Below are 18205 nucleotides of genomic sequence, written 5' to 3'. Positions count from 1 at the left end.
TACTCACCATATTTCTGGCTTGGCGCGATCATGCCAATCCCAGCCTACCTCGGCATAATTTGAAAATGGAGCCTTTTCTTCTGGAGCGAGACACGCGGCCAATGCCCCATAAGGTGGATGAATGGGCGTTCCATTTACCCCATTTAACAGCAAGTTTCATTGGCGACATCCCGATTGTGAGTGGGCGATAAAGGAATTTTGAAGAAAGACAATTTTCCAAGACTCCCAAGTGGTAGAATAAAGAAGGAACAGGACATAGTAGTTTAGGAACACGCACATTGATTTTTTCCTGGAAGTCTTATTACGGAGCATTTTGATCCTTTTTGGGTTCCTAGATGATGAAAAAGATGGGAACTGACCCTGACGTGATTTTAACACGCAACCTTCTGATCTGGAGTCAGACGCGCTACCGTTGCGCCACGAGGTCGATAGAAGAGCTATTTTTTTATTCCATTTAGTGGGAATCTGTCACCCGAACCCAGCAAATCAACAACCCTAGCAAACGGATAGGTTAGGGTCACCCGAATCAGATAGTCCTTCCCCCTTTTGAATGGCTGCCTCCCGCAGCCGGTTAACGCTGTTTTTTTCAATATGCAAATCAGCACATTGGAGCCACCAGGGCGTTACTGTTGCTCGAAAAGGTGAACCTCACATCCTTCCTTGCTCCAAAGGGCTCATGCACATATTGACTATAACCTTGAGGGCTAGGCAACGGAGTCAGCAATTTGCAAGGGGATGATACTCTTTCAATCACTTGACCCTCACCTAGCTCTCTTCGGCGCTGGGTTCTGTGACAGACTCCCTTTAACAGCGTTTTTCCATCACTAAACGCTGATCTTGAGCGACTGAATGACGACTATTGAAGAAAGACTTTTTTACACGAGCGGTAGAAAGACCGTTTGGACATATTGGCTGTAGAGAAAGGAACATCAGTCTCATGCAGGAACTCTCCTGGTAAAATGCACAGATGACCCCGACGTGATTTGAACACACAACCTTCTGATCTGGAGTCAGACGCGCTACCGTTGCGCCACGAGGTCTCAGACTCAACTGTTTACAGAGCCTTTTTGGCACTCAATATCAACGATAAAAAGCTGATCATCTGCTCGTTCTGATTGATATCATGATTTTGAATAAAAGAAATATTACCCCAATTCAGAAAGGATCAAAATAGGCATGCGTTGATATCTTGCCGCCAGTGTAAAGCGATACCCAGAAAACAAGCCAGTTCTTTCTACTCACCATATTTCTGGCTTGGCGCGATCATGCCAATCCCAGCCTACCTCGGCATAATTTGAAAATGGAGCCTTTTCTTCTGGAGCGAGACACACGGCCAATGCCCCATAAGGTGGATGAATGGGCGTTCCATTTACCCTATTTAACAGCAAGTTTCATTGGCGACATCCCGATTGTGAGTGGGCGATAAAGGAATTTTGAAGAAAGACAATTTTCCAAGACTCCCAAGTGGTAGAATAAAGAAGGAACAGGACATAGTAGTTTAGGAACACGCACATTGATTTTTTCCTGGAAGTCTTATTACGGAGTATTTTGATCCTTTTTGGGTTCCTAGATGATGAAAAGGATGGGAACTGACCCCGACGTGATTTTAACACGCAACCTTCTGATCTGGAGTCAGACGCGCTACCGTTGCGCCACGAGGTCGATAGAAGAGCTATTTTTTTATTCCATTTAGTGGGAGTCTGTCACCAGAACCCAGCAAATCAACAACCCTAGCAAACGGATAGGTTAGGGTCACCCGAATCAGATACTCCTTCCCCCTTTTGAATGGCTGCCTCCCACAGCCGGTTAACGCTGTTTTTTTCAATATGCAAATCAGCACATTGGAGCCACCAGGGCGTTACTGTTGCTCGAAAAGGTGAACCTCACATCCTTCCTTGCTCCAAAGGGCTCATGCACATATTGACTATAACCTTGAGGGCTAGGCAACGGAGTCAGCAATTTGCAAGGGGATGGCACTCTTTCAATCACTTGACCCTCACCTAGCTCTCGTCGGCGCTGGGTTCTGTGACAGACTCCCTTTAATAGCGTTTTTCCATCACTAAACGCTGATCTTGAGCGACTGAATGACGACTATTGAAGAAAGACTTTTTTACACGAGCGGTAGAAAGACTGTTTGGACATATTAGCTGTAGAGAAAGGAACATCAGTCTCATGCTGGAACTCTCCTGGTAAAATGCACAGATGACCCCGACGTGATTTGAATACGCAACCTTCTGATCTGGAGTCAGCCGCGCTACTGTTGCGTCACATGGTCTCAGGTTCGACTGTTTACAGAGCCTTTTTGACACCCAATATCAACGATAAAAAGCTGATCATCTGCTCGTTCTGATTGATATCATGATTTTGAATACACAACAGACTCTGATCAAGGTATCAATAAGCCAGAAATGCCTCAAACATCACAAGAAAGCCCAGAACTGCCCATCACCCCAGACATAGAGCCAGAGAGAACCCAAACAACGAGAACCTCAAACCCAGATATAGTCCTGATCATAGACTCCAATGGCAAGTACATTAATACAAGAAAGCTCTTCCCACGGCAAAGAGTCAAGAAAATCCACAGCCCAACCATTGAAAAAGCCAACATTGTCATTTGCAAGCCTTTCTTCACTACCCCGAAACACATTGTCATACACACAGGCACAGAAGATCTCTCTGACCAGCCCCAACAGATAGCGGGCCAACTGGTCCAACTAGCAGAGAAAGCAAAGCAACAGTTCCCAGACAGTAGTATCATCCTGTCATCTCTGCTCCCACGAGACGGCATCTCTGAAGCTACCATCATGGGGATCAACAAAGAGCTGGCGACCAGAATCAGACAAACACCAGGCATCACCCTGGCACAACACCCCTCCATAGATAAGCGTCACCTATATGATGACAAACACCTCAATAAACATGGCGTCAGCCTCCTAGCGAAGGAATTCAAAGACTTAGTGCTCAACAGAGCCCCCAGGCCTAGACAACAAACAAAACAAAGAGTCATGGAAATAATACCCGACAACCGCCAATATCCAAGACAGAACCCCCCAAAGATGCCACCTATCAAGAAAAAGCCAACCAGAGCAACCCAGAGCACCGACATAGAGACAATAAAGAGAATAGAGCATGCGGTTACTACAATGGCCACAACAGCAATGCACATAAACCAATACCTGGCCACACTGCAACCAACCAAGAACCCAGCCCGTCCTCTGCAGGACAGCTCATTACAAGGTTTACACACCGAAGATGAAATCACTAACTATCAGTAGTTGGAACATACAAGGGCTGAACGCCTCAGCCTTTGGATCTAAATCAAAAGATCCAGACTTCATAGACAGACTAAAAAACATAGACATTCAAATCCTCCTAGAGACATGGACCCGGGCAGATGACGAGTCCCTAACACCCATGGGCTACAAGGAATTCTCAGTGCCCGCCCAGAAAAATAAGACCACCAAACATGGCCGCCACTCAGGAGGCATACTAATATGGTACAAGGAGGAGCTCAAAGAACACGTAAAAGCTACCAAACGTGGAACTAATCACATATGGATAAAAATAAGCAGCTCCATCCTCAGCGGCCAGCAGGACATCTATCTCTGTGCAGTATATATGCCCCCACCAGGGTCCCCCTACCACGACCCCGACACTTACGAGGTCCTACAAAGGGAAGCCGTCCACTTCCAACCCAAAGGCAGAGTACTAATATGCGGAGACCTGAATGCAAGGACAGGCACAGAGATAGACTACCTGCCCCCGGACGACAACCCACATACGCACGGTAGTGAGATCCACCACCCAGAACCCACACAGACAAGAAGAAACAGCCAAGACAGAATTGTCAACAAGAGTGGGAGACAACTGCTGAACATGTGCCGAAGCCTAGGACTGTACATAATAAACGGACGTACCACAGGCGATCCCAGAGGACGCTTCACACTAAACTCTCAAGTGGGCAACAGCGTGGTGGACTATGCCATTACAGACGCAGACCTGTCAGACATTGAAGACTTCACAATCGCACCTGACTCCCATCTATCAGACCACAACCAGATCCTACTATACATGAGAACCAGGAACAAAACACCCACACATGAGCCCCAACAGTCCGGCCTCTACAACCTACCAAGACATTTCACATGGGCCAACCACCAGGCCATAGAATATACCAACGCAACCAACCGACCCGAAATCAAGACACTGCTCACAAACTTCCATACAAACACCTATCAGCCAGACCAACAGGGAGTCACCAGAGCTGTGAAGGATCTCAAGTACATCCTACAGACCACAGCAGAACTAGCAGGCCTGAAACGAACCAAACCCATAAGACAAACCAACAAACAGTCCCACAAATGGTTCGACAGCGACTGCAGAGCACTACGCCATACCCTAAGAACAGCCTCCAACCAAAAACACAGGGACCCCAACAACAAGGAGGTGAGGGAAGCCTACAACAATCTATGCAAGCAATACAAGGGCACCCTCAGAGAGAAGAAACAGAAATACCTCTCCCACAAAATCGAGCAACTAGAGGACTCCCTCCAGGACAGCTCATTCTGGGAGACCTGGCACCACATGGGCACAAAGCCCAAGAAAAACTCTCTCCACATCCAAAATGGCAATATCTGGCTCAACTACTTCAGAGGTCTCTACAAAAACATCCCAGAAGAAGAACTAACTCCAGAACAGCAACAGATAATCACCAAACTGAGGGACATGGAGAAAGTCATCAAAGACTTCCAGAACCCTCTGGACTCACCAATCACCATAAAAGATATACAGGAAAGAATTGTCCTGCTGAAAGGCAAAAAGGCCAGTGGCCCTGACGGCATCCTACCAGAGATGATCAAATACAGCTCTCCAGCAATACACGCGGCACTGGCAAAGCTATTCACCCTCGTGCTCAATGCTGGACACTTCCCCGAAGACTGGAACAAAGGGCTCATAACCCCCATCTACAAGAATGGGGACCAATATGACCCCAACAACTACAGAGGGATCTGCGTCAGCAGCACGCTGGGGAAACTGTTCAACAGCATCATCAATAACAGAATCCTCACCTTCCTCACACAACACGGGGTCCTCAGCAAGAGCCAAGCAGGGTTCATGCCAATCCACCGCACCACAGACCATATCTACACCCTGCACAGCCTCATCAAGACGCACGTCCACAACACCAGAAGAGGCAAGATATTCGCCTGCTTCGTGGACTTTAAGAAGGCGTTTGATTCAGTATGGCACCCAGGCCTACTCCTAAAACTCCTAGAGAGCGGAATAGGAGGAAGAACGTACGACGTCATCAAGAGCTCCTACACCGGAAACCAGTGCAGTGTGAAGGTGAATGGGAAAAGGACCGCATACTTCCAACAGGCCCGAGGGGTCAGACAAGGCTGTAGCCTGAGCCCAACGCTCTTCAACATCTATATCAATGAACTGGCTACAGCCCTGGAGACCTCACCAACCCCAGGCCTCACCCTGAACAATCGAGAGGTGAAGTTCCTGCTGTATGCCGATGACCTCCTATTCCTGGCCCCCACCGAGAAAGACCTCCAAGAAAGCCTGTCAGTGCTGGAAAAATTCAGCACCACATGGGCCCTACCCATCAACCAGAAGAAGACCAAAATCATGGTATTTCAGAAGAAGGGCCACAATAAAGCCTCCACCACCCCACAATTCACACTGAACGGCTCCACACTGGAGAAAACCAACAGCTACACCTACCTGGGGCTGGAGCTCAGCCAATCAGGAAGCTTCAAAGCAGCAATAGAAACCCTGAAAGCAAAAGCCTGCAGAACCTTCTACGCCATCAGAAGACAACTGTACCACCTCAAACCACCGGTGAGGGTCTGGCTGAAGATATTTGACGCAGTCATCACCCCGATCCTTCTCTATGGCAGTGAAGTTTGGGGCCCAGCCACCTACCCAGACCAGTCAAAGTGGGATTCCAGCCCAACAGAGAACTTCCACCTGGAGTTCTGCAAATACCTGCTCCATGTCCATCGCAACACCTCCAACATGGCCTGCAGGGCAGAGCTAGGCAGACTCCCCCTATGGCTCACCATACAGAAGAGGGCGCTAGCTTTCCAGGCACACATCCAGGTGAGCAAGCCCGACTCCTACCACCACCAAGCCTGGCTAAGCCACCTGAGCAAACCAGACATTCACCAACCAAACAGCAGCCAACCACCAAACCAAAAACACCAACAGATGATAACCAAGGCCGAAATAAAGGCGACCACAGAGGCAAACAGAGAGCGGTACATTGAAGAATGGAGAAATGAAATAAATAACTCCAAAAAACTCACCGTATACCAATCCCTACAAAGGGACTACACCATGGCCACCTACCTGGAGAGAATACGCCACCCCAAGCACAGACAGACCCTGAGCCGGTACAGACTGAGCGCTCACAACCTAGAGATAGAGACGGGGCGATACAGGCAGACGTACAAGCCACGGGAGAAGAGACTGTGCCAGCACTGTGACCAGGGGGTCCTAGAAGACGAGACCCACTTCCTGCTACACTGCACCAAATACTCAGCTGTGAGGGCCGTCTACTACCAAAGACTCTCTGCCCACATCCCAGACTTCAGATCTGCAGACGAGAAGAGGAAACTCTACATCCTACTGGGAGAAGAAGAAGCCACTGTGGAGATCGCTGCCCAATACGTGTCCAGCTGTCACCAAACCAGAGGAAGATGAGACTCCATGGACTGTTATATTTATCCCAAAACACCCGCCCCGCCCCCACCTCCCCATATAGCAGTCACCAACGAAGAGGAAGACGAGACTCCACGGACTGTTATACCCCAAACCAACCGCCCTACCCCACCCCACCTCCAACCCCCCCCCCTAATAGCAGTCACCAACGAAGAGGAAGATGAGACTCCATGGACTGTTATAACCCAAACCCCCCCCATACCCACCACCCACCCAACCCAACTCCCCCCCCCCCCCCCACTTTACTAGCTTTGGCAATGCCAAATACCTATTCGGACGTGCCAATAAAGCATTTTTTGATTTGATTTGATTTGATTGAATAAAAGAAATATTACCCCACTTCAGAAAGGATCAAAATAGGCATGCGTTGATATCTTGCCGCCAGTGTAAAGCGATCCCCAGAAAACAAGTCAGCTCTTTCTACTCACCATATTTCTGGCTTGGCGCGATCATGCCAATCCCAGCCTACCTCGGCATAATTTGAAAATGGAGCCTTTTCTTCTGGAGCGAGACATGCGGCCAATGCCCCATAAGGTGGATGAATGGGCGTTCCATTTACCCCATCTAACAGCAAGTTTCATTGGCGACATCCCGATTGTGAGTGGGCGATAAAGGAATTTTGAAGAAAGACAATTTTCCAAGACTCCCAAGTGGTAGAATGAAGAAGGAACAGGACATAGTAGTTTAGGAATACGCACATTGATTTTTTCCTGGAAGTCTTAAAGCGGAGTATTTTGATCCTTTTGGGTTCCTAGATGATAAAAAAGACGGGAATTGACCCCGACGTGATTTGAACACGCAACCTTCCGATCTGGAGTCAGACGCGCTACCTTTGCGCCACGAGGTCGATAGAAGAGCTATTTTTTTATTCCATTTAGTGGGAGTCTGTCACCAGAACCCAGCAAATCAACAACCCTAGCAAACGGATAGGTTAGGGTCACCCGAATCAGATACTCCTTCCCCCTTTTGAATGGCTGCCTCCCGCAGCCGGTTAACGCTGATTTTTTCAATATGCAAATCAGCACATTGGAGCCAGCAGGGCGTTACTGTTGCTCGAAAAGTTGAACCTCACATCCTTCCTTGCTCCAAAGGGCTCATGCACATATTGACTATAACCTTGAGGGCTAGGCAACGGAGTCAGCAATTTGCAAGGGGAAGATACTCTTTCAATCACTTGACCCTCACCTAGCTCTCTTCGGCGCTGGGTTCTGTGACAGACTCCCTTTAACAGCGTTTTTCCATCACTAAACGCTGATCTTGAGCGACTGAATGACGACTATTGAAGAAAGACTTTAATACACGAGCGGTAGAAAGACCGTTTGGACATATTAGCTATAGAGAAAGGAACATCAGTCTCATGCTGGAACTCTCCTGGTAAAATGCACAGATGACCCCGACGTGATTTGAACACACAACCTTCTGATCTGGAGTCAGACGCGCTACCGTTGCGCCAAGAGGTCTCGGGCTCGACTGTTTACAGAGCCTTTTTGGCACCCAATATCAACGATAAAAAGCTGATCATCTGCTCGTTCTGATTGATATCATGATTTTGAATAAAAGAAATATTACCCCAATTCAGAAAGGATCAAAATAGGCATGCGTTGATATCTTGCCGCCAGTGTAAAGCGATCCACAGAAAACAAGCCAGCTCTTTCTACTCACCATATTTCGGGCTTGGCGCGATCATGCCAATCCCAGCCTACCTCGGCATAATTTGAAAATGGAGCCTTTTCTTCTGGAGCGAAACACGCGGCCAATGCCCCATAAGGTGGATGAATGGGCGTTCCATTTACCCCATTTAACAGCAAGTTTCATTGGCGACATCCCGATTGTGAGTGGGCGATAAAGGAATTTTGAAGAAAGACAATTTTCCAAGACTCCCAAGTGGTAGAATAAAGACGGAACAGGACATAGTAGTTTAGGAACACGCACATTGATTTTTTCCTGGAAGTCTTATTACGAAACATTTTGATCCTTTTTGGGTTCCTAGATGATGAAAAGACGGGAACTGACCCCGACGAGATTTGAACAAGCAACCTTCTGATCTGGAGTCCGACGCGCTACCGTCGCGCCACGAGGTCGATAGAAGAGCTATTTTTTTTATTCCATTTAGTGGGAGTCTGTCACCAGAACCCAGCAAATCAACAACCCTAGCAAACGGATAGGTTAGGGTCACCCGAATCAGATACTCCTTCCCCCTTTTGAATGGCTGCCTCCCGCAGCCGGTTAACGCTGATTTTTTCAATATGCAAATCAGCACATTGGAGCCAGCAGGGCGTTACTGTTGCTCGAAAAGGTGAACATCACATCCTTCCTTGATCCAAAGGGCTCATGCACATATTGACTATAACCTTGAGGGCTAGGCAACGGAGTCAGCAATTTGCAAGGGGAAGATACTCTTTCAATCACTTGACCCTCACCTAGCTCTCTTCGGCGCTGGGTTCTGTGACAGACTCCCTTTAACAGCGTTTTTCCACCACTAAACGCTGATCTTGAGCGACTGAATGACGACTATTGAATAAAGACTTTTTTACACGAGCGGTATATTAGCTGTAGAGAAAGGAACATCAGTCTCATGCTGGAACTCTCCTGGTAAAATGCACAGATGACCCCGACGTGATTTGAACACGCAACCTTCTGATCTGGAGTCAGACGCGCTACCGTTGCGCCACGAGGTCTCGGGCTCGACTGTTTACAGAGCCTTTTTGGCACCCAATATCAACGATAAAAAGCTGATCATCTGCTCGTTCTGATTGATATAATGATTTTGAATAAAAGAAATATTACCCCAATTCAGAAAGGATCAAAATAGGCATGCGTTGATATCTTGCCGCCAGTGTAAAGCGATCCCCAGAAAACAAGCCAGCTCTTTCTACTCACCATATTTCTGGCTTGGCGCGATCATGCCAATCCCAGCCTACCTCGGCATAATTTGAAAATGGAGCCTTTTCTTCTGAAGCGAGACACGCAGCCAATGCCCCATAAGGTGGATGAATGGGCGTTCCATTTACCCCATTTAACAGCAAGTTTCATTGGCGACATCCCGATTGTGAGTGGGCGATAAAGGAATTTTGAAGAAAGACAATTTTCCAAAACTCCCAAATGGTAGAATAAAGAAGGAACAGGACATAGTAGTTTAGGAACACGCACATTGAGTTTTTTCCTGGAAGTCTTATTACGGAGCATTTTGATCCTTTTTGGGTTCCTAGTTGATGAAAAAGACAGGAACTGACCCCGACGTGATTTGAACACGCAACCTTCTGATCTGGAGTCAGACGCGCTACCGTTGCGCCACGAGGTCGATAGAAGAGCTATTTTTTTATTCCATTTAGTGGGAGTCTGTCACCAGAACCCAGCAAATCAACTACCCTAGCAAACGGATAGGTTAGGGTCACCCGAATCAGATACTCCTTCCCCCTTTTGAATGGCTGCCTCCCGCAGCCGGTTAACGCTGATTTTTTCAATATGCAAATCAGCACATTGGAGCCAGCAGGGCGTTACTGTTGCTCGAAAAGTTGAACCTCACATCCTTCCTTGCTCCAAAGGGCTCATGCACATATTGACTATAACCTTGAGGGCTAGGCAACGGAGTCAGCAATTTGCAAGGGGAAGATACTCTTTCAATCACTTGACCCTCACCTAGCTCTCTTCGGTGCTGGGTTCTGTGACAGACTCCCTTTAACAGCGTTTTTCCATCACTAAACGCTGATCTTGAGTGACTGAATGACGACTATTGAAGAAAGACTTTTTTACACGAGCGGTAGAAAGACCGTTTGGACATATTAGCTGTAGAGAAAGGAACATCAGTCTCATGCTGGAACTCTCCTGGTAAAATGCACAGATGACCCCGACGTGATTTGAACACACAACCTTCTGATCTGGAGTCAGACGCGCTACCGTTGCGCCACGATGTCTCAGGCTCAACTGTTTGCAGAGCCTTTTTGGCACCCAATATCAACGATAAAAAGTTGATCATCTGCTCGTTCTGATTGATATCATGATTTTGAATAAAAGAAATATTACCCCAATTCAGAAAGGATCAAAATAGGCATGCGTTGATATCTTGCCGCCAGTGTAAAGCGATCCCCAGAAAACAAGCCAGCTCTTTCTACTCACCATATTTCTGGCTTGGCGCGATCATGCCAATCCCAGCCTACCTCAGCATAATTTGAAAATGGAGCCTTTTCTTCTGGAGCGAGACACGCGGCCAATGCCCCATAAGGTGGATGAATGGGCGTTCCATTTACCCCATTTAACAGCAAGTTTCATTGGCGACATCCCGATTGTGAGTGGGCGATAAAGGAATTTTGAAGAAAGACAATTTTCCAAGACTCCCAAGTGGTAGAATAAAGAAGGAACAGGACATAGTAGTTTAGGAACACGCACAGTGATTTTTTCCTTGAAGTCTTATTATGGAGCATTTTGATCCGTTTTGGGTTCCTAGATGATGAAAAAGTCTGGAACTGACCCCGACGTGATTTGAACACGCAACCTTCTGATCTGGAGTCAGACGCGCTACCGTTGCGCCACAAGGTCGATAGAAGAGCTATTTTTTTAATCCATTTAATGTGAGTCTGTCACCAGAACCCAGCAAATCAACAACCCTAGCAAACGGATAGGTTAGGGTCACCCGAATCAGATACTCCTTCCCCCTTTTGAATGGCTGCCTCCCGCAGCCGGTTAACGCTGTTTTTTTCAATATGCAAATCAGCACATTGGAGCCACCAGGGCGTTACTGTTGCTCGAAAAGGTGAACCTCACATCCTTCCTTGCTCCAAAGGGCTCATGCACATATTGACTATAACCTTGAGGGCTAGGCAACGGAGTCAGCAATTTGCAAGGGGAAGATACTCTTTCAATCACTTGACCCTCACCTAGTTCTCTTCGGCGCTGGGTTCTGTGACAGACTCCCTTTAACAGCGTTTTTCCATCACTAAACGCTGATCTTGAGCGACTGAACGACGACTATTGAAGAAAGACTTTTTTACACGAGCGGTAGAAAGACCGTTTGGACATATTAGCTGTAGAGAAAGGAACAACAGTCTCATGCAGGAACTCTCCTGGTAAAATGCACAGATGACCCCGACGTGATTTGAACACGCAACCTTCTGAACTGGAGTCAGACGCGCTACCGTTGCGCCACGAGGTCTCAGGCTCAACTTTTTGCAGAGCCTTTTTGGCACTCAATATCATTGATAAAAAGCTGATCATCTGCTCGTTCTGATTGATATCATGATTTTGAATAAAATAAATATTACCCCAATTCAGAAAGGATCAAAATAGGCATGCGTTGATATCTTGCCGCCAGTGTAAAGCGATCCCCAGAAAACAAGCCAGCTCTTTCTACTCACCATATTTCTGGCTTGGCGCGATCATGCCAATCCCAGCCTACCTCGGCATAATTTGAAAATGGAGCCTTTTCTTCTGGAGCGAGACACGCGGCCAATACCCCATAAGGTGGATGAATGGGCGTTCCATTTACCCCATTTAACAGCAAGTTTCATTGGCAACATCCCGATTGTGAGTGGGCGATAAAGGAATTTTGAAGAAAGACAATTTTCCAAGACTCCCAAGTGTTAGAATAAAGAAGGAACAGGACATAGTAGTTTAGGAACACGCACATTGATTTTTTCCTGGAAGTCTTATTACAGAGCATTTTGATCCTTTTTGGGTTCCTAGATGATGAAAAAGACGGGAACTGACCCCGACGTGATTTTAACACGCAACCTTCTGATCTGGAGTCTGACGCGCTACCGTTGCGCCACGAGGTCGATAGAAGAGTTATTTTTTTTATTCCATTTAGTGGGAATCTGTCACCCGAACCCAGCAAATCAACAACCCTAGCAAACGGATAGGTTAGGGTCACCCGAATCAGATACTCCTTCCCCCTTTTGAATGGCTGCCTCCCGCAGCCGGTTAACGCTGTTTTTTTCAATATGCAAATCAGCACATTGGAGCCACCAGGGCGTTACTGTTGCTCGAAAAGGTGAACCTCACATCCTTCCTTGCTCCTAAGGGCTCATGCACATATTGACTATAACCTTGAGGGCTAGGCAACGGAGTCAGCAATTTGCAAGGGGAAGATACTCTTTCAATCACTTGACCCTCACCTAGCTCTCTTCGGCGCTGGGTTCTGTGACAGACTCCCTTTAACAGCGTTTTTCCATCACTAAACACTGATCTTGAGCGACTGAATGACGACTATTGAAGAAAGACTTTTTTACACGAGCGGTAGAAAGACCGTTTGGACATATTAGCTGTAGAGAAAGGAACATCAGTCTCATGCTGGAACTCTCCTGGTAAAATGCACAGATGACCCCTAACGTGATTTGAACACGCAACCTTCTGATCTGGAGTCAGACGCGCTACCGTTGCGCCACGAGGTCTCAGGCTCAACTATTTACAGAGCCTTTTTGGCACTCAATATCAACGATAAAAAGCTAATCATCTGCTCGTTCTGATTGATATCATGATTTTGAATAAAAGAAATATTACCCCAATTCAGAAAGGATCAAAATAGGCATGCGTTGATATCTTGCCGCCAGTGTAAAGCGATCCCCAGAAAACAAGCCAGCTCTTTCTACTCACCATATTTCTGGCTTGGCGCGATCATGCCAATCCCAGCCTACCTCGGCATAATTTGAAAATGGAGCCTTTTCTTCTGGAGCGAGACACGCGGCCAATGCCCCATAAGGTGGATGAATGGGCGTTCCATTTACCCCATTTAACAGCAAGTTTCATTGGCGACATCCCGATTGTGAGTGGGCGATAAAGGAATTTTGAAGAAAGACAATTTTCCAAGACTCCCAAGTGGTAGAATAAAGAAGGAACAGGACATAGTAGTTTAGGCACACGCACATTGATTTTTTCCTGGAAGTCTTATTACGGAGCATTTTGATCCTTTTTGGGTTCCTAGATGATGAAAAAGTCTAGAACTGACCTCGACGTGATTTGAACACGCAACCTTCTGATCTGGAGTCAGACGCGCTACCGTTGCGCCACGAGGTCGATAGAAGAGCTACTTTTTTATTACATTTATTGGGAGTCTGTCACCCGATCCCAGCAAATCAACAACCCTAGCAAACGGATAGGTTAGGGTCACCCGAATCAGATACTCCTTCCCCCTTTTGAATGGCTGCCTCCCGCAGCCGGTTAACGCTGTTTTTTTCAATATGCAAATCAGCACATTGGAGCCACCAGGGCGTTACTGTTGCTCGAAAAGGTGAACCTCACATCCTTCCTTGCTCCAAAGGGCTCATGCACATATTGACTATAACCTTGAGGGCTAGGCAACGGAGTCAGCAATTTGCAAGGGGAAGATACTCTTTCAATCACTTGACCCTCACCTAGCTCTCTTTGGCGCTGGGTTCTGTGACAGACTCCCTTTAACAGCGTTTTTCCATCACTAAACGCTGATCTTGAGCGACTGAATGACGACTATTGAATAAAGACTTTTTTACACGAGCGGTAGAAAGACCGTTTGGACATATTAGCTGTAGAGAAAGAAACATCAGTTTCATGCTGGAACTCTCCTGGTAAAAAGCACAGATGACCCCTACGTGATTTGAACACGCAACCTTCTGATCTGGAGTCAGACGCGCTACCGTTGCGCCACGAGGTCTCAGGCTCAACAGTTTACAGAGCCTTTTTGGCACTCAATATCAACGATAAAAAGCTGATCATCTGCTCGTTCTGATTGAGATCATGATTTTGAATAAAAGAAATATTACCCCAATTCAGAAAGGATCAAAATAGGCATGCGTTGATATCTTGCCGCCAGTGTAAAGCGATCCCCAGAAAACAAGCCAGCTCTTTCTACTCACCATATTTCTGGCTTGGCGCGATCATGCCAATCCCAGCCTACCTCGGCATAATTTGAAAATTGAGCCTTTTCTTCTGGAGCGAGACACGCGGCCAATGCCCCATAAGGTGGATGAATGGGCGTTCCATTTACCCCATTTAACAGCAAGTTTCATTGGCGACATCCCGATTGTGAGTGGGCGATAAAGGAATTTTGAAGAAAGACAATTTTCCAAGACTCCCAAGTGGTAGAATAAAGAAGGAACAGGACATAGTAGTTTAGGAACACGCACATTGATTTTTTCCTGGAAGTCGTACTACGGAGCATTTTGATACTTTTTGGGTTCCTAGATGATGAAAAAGACGGAAAAAGACGGAAACTGACCCCGACGTGGTTTGAACACGCAACCTTCTGATCTGGAGTCAGACGCGCTACCGTTGCGCCACAAGGTCGATAGAAGCGCTACTTTTTTATTCCATTTAGTGGGAGTCTGTCACCCGATCCCAGCAAAACAACAACCCTAGCAAACGGATAGGTTAGGGTCACCCGAATAAGATACTCCTTCCCCCTTTTGAATGGCTGCCTCCCGCAGCCGGTTAACGCTGATTTTTTCAATATGCAAATCAGCACATTGGAGCCACCAGGGCGTTACTGTTGCTCGAAAAAGTGAACCTCACATCCTTCCTTGCTCCAAAGGGCTCATGCACATATTGACTATAACCTTGAGGGCTAGGCAACGGAGTCAGCAATTTGCAAGGGGATGATACTCTTTCAATCACTTGACCCTCACCTAGTTCTCTTCGGCGCTGGGTTCTGTGACAGACTCCCTTTAACAGCGTTTTTCCATCACTAAACGCTGATCTTGAGCGACTGAATGACGACTATTGAAGAAAGACTTTTTTACACGAGCGGTAGAAAGACCGTTTGGACATATTAGCTGTAGAGAAAGGAACATCAGTCTCATGCAGGAACTCTCCTGGTAAAATGCACAGATGACCCCGACGTGATTTGAACACGCAACCTTCTGATCTGGAGTCAAACGCGCTACCGTTGCGCCACGATGTCTCCGGCTCAACTGTTTGCAGAGCCTTTTTGGCACCCAATATCAAGGATAAAAAGCTAATCATCTGCTCGTTCTGATTGATATCATGATTTTGAATAAAAGAAATATTACCCCAATTCAGAAAGGATCAAAATAGGCATGCGTTGATATCTTGCCGCCAGTGTAAAGCGATCCCCAGAAAACAAGCCAGCTCTTTCTACTCACCATATTTCTGGCTTGGCGCGATCATGCCAATCCCAGCCTACCTCGGCATAATTTGAAAATGGAGCCTTTTCTTCTGGAGCGAGACACGCGGCCAATGCCCCATAAGGTGGATGAATGGGCGTTCCATTTACCCCATTTAACAGCAAGTTTCATTGGCGACATCCCGATTGTGAGTGGGCGATAAAGGAATTTTGAAGAAAGACAATTTTCCAAGACTCCCAAGTGGTAGAATAAAGAAGGAACAGGACATAGTAGTTTAGGAACACGCACATTGATTTTTTCCTGGAAGTCTTATTACAGAGCATTTTGATAGTTTTTTGGGTTCCTAGATGATGAAAAAGTCGGGAACTGACCCCGATGTGATTTGAACACGCAACCTTCTGATCTGAATTCAGACGCGCTACCGTTGCGCCACGAGGTCGATAGAAGAGCTATTTTTTTATTCCATTTAGTGGGAATCTGTCACCCGAACCCAGCAAATCAACAACCCTAGCAAACGGATAGGTTAGGGTCACCCGAATCAGATACTCCTTCGCCCTTTTGAATGGCTGCCTCCCGCAGCCGGTTAACGCTGTTTTTTTCAATATGCAAATCAGCACATTGGAGCCACCAGGGCGTTACTGTTGCTCGAAAAGGTGAACCTCACATACTTCCTTGCTCCAAAGGGCTCATGCACATATTGACTATAACCTTGAGGGCTAGGCAACGGAGTCAGCAATTTGCAAGGGGAAGATACTCTTTCAATCACTTGACCCTCACCTAGCTCTCTTCGGCGCTGGGTTCTGTGACAGACTCCCTTTAACAGCGTTTTTCCATCACTAAACGCTGATCTTGAGCGACTGAATGACGACTATTGAAGAAAGACTTTTTTACACGAGCGGTAGAAAGACCATTTGGACATATTAGCTGTAGAGAAAGGAACATCAGTCTCATGCAGGAACTCTCCTGGTAAAATGCACAGATGACCCCGACGTGATTTGAACACGCAACCTTCTGATCTGGAGTCAGACGCGCTACCGTTGCGCCACGATGTCTCAGGCTCAACTGTTTGCAGAGCCTTTTTGGCACCCAATATCAAGGATAAAAAGCTAATCATCTGCTCGTTCTGATTGATATCATGATTTTGAATAAAAGAAATATTACCCCAATTCAGAAAGGATCAAAATAGGCATGCGTTGATATCTTGCCGCCAGTGTAAAGCGATCCCCAGAAAACAAGCAGGCTCTTTCTACTCACCATATTTCTGGCTTGGCGCGATCATGCCAATCCCAGCCTACCTCAGCATAAGTTAAAAATGGAGCCTTTTCTTCTGGAGCGAGACACGCGGCCAATGCCCCATAAGGTGGATGAATGGGCGTTCCATTTACCCCATTTAACAGCAAGTTTCATTGGCGACATCCCGATTGTGAGTGGGCGATAAAGGAATTTTGAAGAAAGACAATTTTCCAAGACTCCCAAGTGGTAGAATAAAGAAGGAACAGGACATAGTAGTTTAGGAACACGCACATTGATTTTTTCCTGGAAGTCTTATTACAGAGCATTTTGATTCTTCTAGGGTTCCTAGATGATGAAAAAGAAGGGAACTGACCCCGACGTGATTTGAACACGCAACCTTCTGATCTGGAGTCAGACGCGCTACCGTTGCGCCACGAGGTCGATAGAAGAGCTATTTTTTTATTCCATTTAATGTGAGTCTGTCACCAGAACCCAGCAAATCAACAACCCTAGCAAACGGATAGGTTAGGGACACCCGAATCAAATACTCCTTCCCCCTTTTGAATGGCTGCCTCCCGCAGCCGGTTAACGCTGTTTTTTTCAATATGCAAATCAGCACATTGGAGCCAGCAGGGCGTTACTGTTGCTCGAAAAGTTGAACCTCACATCCTTCCTTGCTCCAAAGGGCTCATGCACATATTGACTATAACCTTGAGGGCTAGGCAACGGAGTCAGCAATTTGCAAGGGGAAGATACTCTTTCAATCACTTGACCCTCACCTAGCTCTATTCGGCGCTGGGTTCTGTGACAGACTCCCTTTAACAGCGTTTTTCCATCACTAAACGCTGATCTTGAGCGACTGAATGACGACTATTGAAGAAAGACTTTTTTACACGAGCGGTAGAAAGACCGTTTGGACATATTAGCTGTAGAGAAAGGAACATCAGTCTCATGCTGGAACTCTACTGGTAAAATGCACAGATGACCCCGACGTGATTTGAACACGCAACCTTCTAATCTGGAGTCAGACGCGCTACCGTTGCGCCACGAGGTCTCGGGCTTGACTGTTTGCAGAGCCTTTTTGGCACCCAATATCAACGATAAAAAGCTGATCATCTGCTCGTTGTGATTGATATCATGATTTTGAATAAAAGAAATATTACCCCAATTCAGAAAGGATCAAAATAGGCATG

At 46.7% G+C, this 18205-nt stretch overlaps 19 non-coding genes across 19 annotated transcripts; all 19 read right to left on the bottom strand.

Annotated features, from left to right (window-relative positions):
• Nucleotides 1-355: 355 nt before the first annotated feature.
• TRNAW-CCA (transfer RNA tryptophan (anticodon CCA)) lies at nucleotides 356-427 on the bottom strand. The gene has a single exon. It is a non-coding gene; the product is annotated as a tRNA-Trp (tRNA).
• Nucleotides 428-968: 541 nt separating this feature from the next.
• On the bottom strand, nucleotides 969-1040 carry TRNAW-CCA (transfer RNA tryptophan (anticodon CCA)). The gene has a single exon. It is a non-coding gene; the product is annotated as a tRNA-Trp (tRNA).
• A 550-nt stretch (nucleotides 1041-1590) lies between these two features.
• On the bottom strand, nucleotides 1591-1662 carry TRNAW-CCA (transfer RNA tryptophan (anticodon CCA)). Its single transcript has one exon. It is a non-coding gene; the product is annotated as a tRNA-Trp (tRNA).
• Nucleotides 1663-7504: 5842 nt separating this feature from the next.
• TRNAW-CCA (transfer RNA tryptophan (anticodon CCA)) lies at nucleotides 7505-7576 on the bottom strand. Its single transcript has one exon. It is a non-coding gene; the product is annotated as a tRNA-Trp (tRNA).
• A 541-nt stretch (nucleotides 7577-8117) lies between these two features.
• Nucleotides 8118-8189, bottom strand: TRNAW-CCA (transfer RNA tryptophan (anticodon CCA)). Its single transcript has one exon. It is a non-coding gene; the product is annotated as a tRNA-Trp (tRNA).
• A 1146-nt stretch (nucleotides 8190-9335) lies between these two features.
• TRNAW-CCA (transfer RNA tryptophan (anticodon CCA)) lies at nucleotides 9336-9407 on the bottom strand. The gene has a single exon. It is a non-coding gene; the product is annotated as a tRNA-Trp (tRNA).
• A 551-nt stretch (nucleotides 9408-9958) lies between these two features.
• TRNAW-CCA (transfer RNA tryptophan (anticodon CCA)) lies at nucleotides 9959-10030 on the bottom strand. The gene has a single exon. It is a non-coding gene; the product is annotated as a tRNA-Trp (tRNA).
• A 541-nt stretch (nucleotides 10031-10571) lies between these two features.
• On the bottom strand, nucleotides 10572-10643 carry TRNAW-CCA (transfer RNA tryptophan (anticodon CCA)). The gene has a single exon. It is a non-coding gene; the product is annotated as a tRNA-Trp (tRNA).
• A 550-nt stretch (nucleotides 10644-11193) lies between these two features.
• TRNAW-CCA (transfer RNA tryptophan (anticodon CCA)) lies at nucleotides 11194-11265 on the bottom strand. Its single transcript has one exon. It is a non-coding gene; the product is annotated as a tRNA-Trp (tRNA).
• A 541-nt stretch (nucleotides 11266-11806) lies between these two features.
• On the bottom strand, nucleotides 11807-11878 carry TRNAW-CCA (transfer RNA tryptophan (anticodon CCA)). Its single transcript has one exon. It is a non-coding gene; the product is annotated as a tRNA-Trp (tRNA).
• Nucleotides 11879-12428: 550 nt separating this feature from the next.
• On the bottom strand, nucleotides 12429-12500 carry TRNAW-CCA (transfer RNA tryptophan (anticodon CCA)). The gene has a single exon. It is a non-coding gene; the product is annotated as a tRNA-Trp (tRNA).
• A 542-nt stretch (nucleotides 12501-13042) lies between these two features.
• TRNAW-CCA (transfer RNA tryptophan (anticodon CCA)) lies at nucleotides 13043-13115 on the bottom strand. Its single transcript has one exon. It is a non-coding gene; the product is annotated as a tRNA-Trp (tRNA).
• A 550-nt stretch (nucleotides 13116-13665) lies between these two features.
• On the bottom strand, nucleotides 13666-13737 carry TRNAW-CCA (transfer RNA tryptophan (anticodon CCA)). Its single transcript has one exon. It is a non-coding gene; the product is annotated as a tRNA-Trp (tRNA).
• A 541-nt stretch (nucleotides 13738-14278) lies between these two features.
• TRNAW-CCA (transfer RNA tryptophan (anticodon CCA)) lies at nucleotides 14279-14350 on the bottom strand. Its single transcript has one exon. It is a non-coding gene; the product is annotated as a tRNA-Trp (tRNA).
• A 560-nt stretch (nucleotides 14351-14910) lies between these two features.
• On the bottom strand, nucleotides 14911-14982 carry TRNAW-CCA (transfer RNA tryptophan (anticodon CCA)). The gene has a single exon. It is a non-coding gene; the product is annotated as a tRNA-Trp (tRNA).
• A 541-nt stretch (nucleotides 14983-15523) lies between these two features.
• TRNAW-CCA (transfer RNA tryptophan (anticodon CCA)) lies at nucleotides 15524-15595 on the bottom strand. The gene has a single exon. It is a non-coding gene; the product is annotated as a tRNA-Trp (tRNA).
• Nucleotides 15596-16759: 1164 nt separating this feature from the next.
• On the bottom strand, nucleotides 16760-16831 carry TRNAW-CCA (transfer RNA tryptophan (anticodon CCA)). Its single transcript has one exon. It is a non-coding gene; the product is annotated as a tRNA-Trp (tRNA).
• A 550-nt stretch (nucleotides 16832-17381) lies between these two features.
• Nucleotides 17382-17453, bottom strand: TRNAW-CCA (transfer RNA tryptophan (anticodon CCA)). Its single transcript has one exon. It is a non-coding gene; the product is annotated as a tRNA-Trp (tRNA).
• Nucleotides 17454-17994: 541 nt separating this feature from the next.
• On the bottom strand, nucleotides 17995-18066 carry TRNAW-CCA (transfer RNA tryptophan (anticodon CCA)). The gene has a single exon. It is a non-coding gene; the product is annotated as a tRNA-Trp (tRNA).
• Between the last annotated feature and the right edge of the window lie 139 nt (nucleotides 18067-18205).

The sequence above is a fragment of the Leptodactylus fuscus genome, chromosome 5 (genome assembly GCF_031893055.1).
Source record: "Leptodactylus fuscus isolate aLepFus1 chromosome 5, aLepFus1.hap2, whole genome shotgun sequence".
NCBI lineage: Eukaryota > Metazoa > Chordata > Amphibia > Anura > Leptodactylidae > Leptodactylus > Leptodactylus fuscus.
The sequence above is the reverse complement of the archived record's forward strand: the minus strand, read 5'-3'. Positions and strand labels throughout refer to the sequence as shown.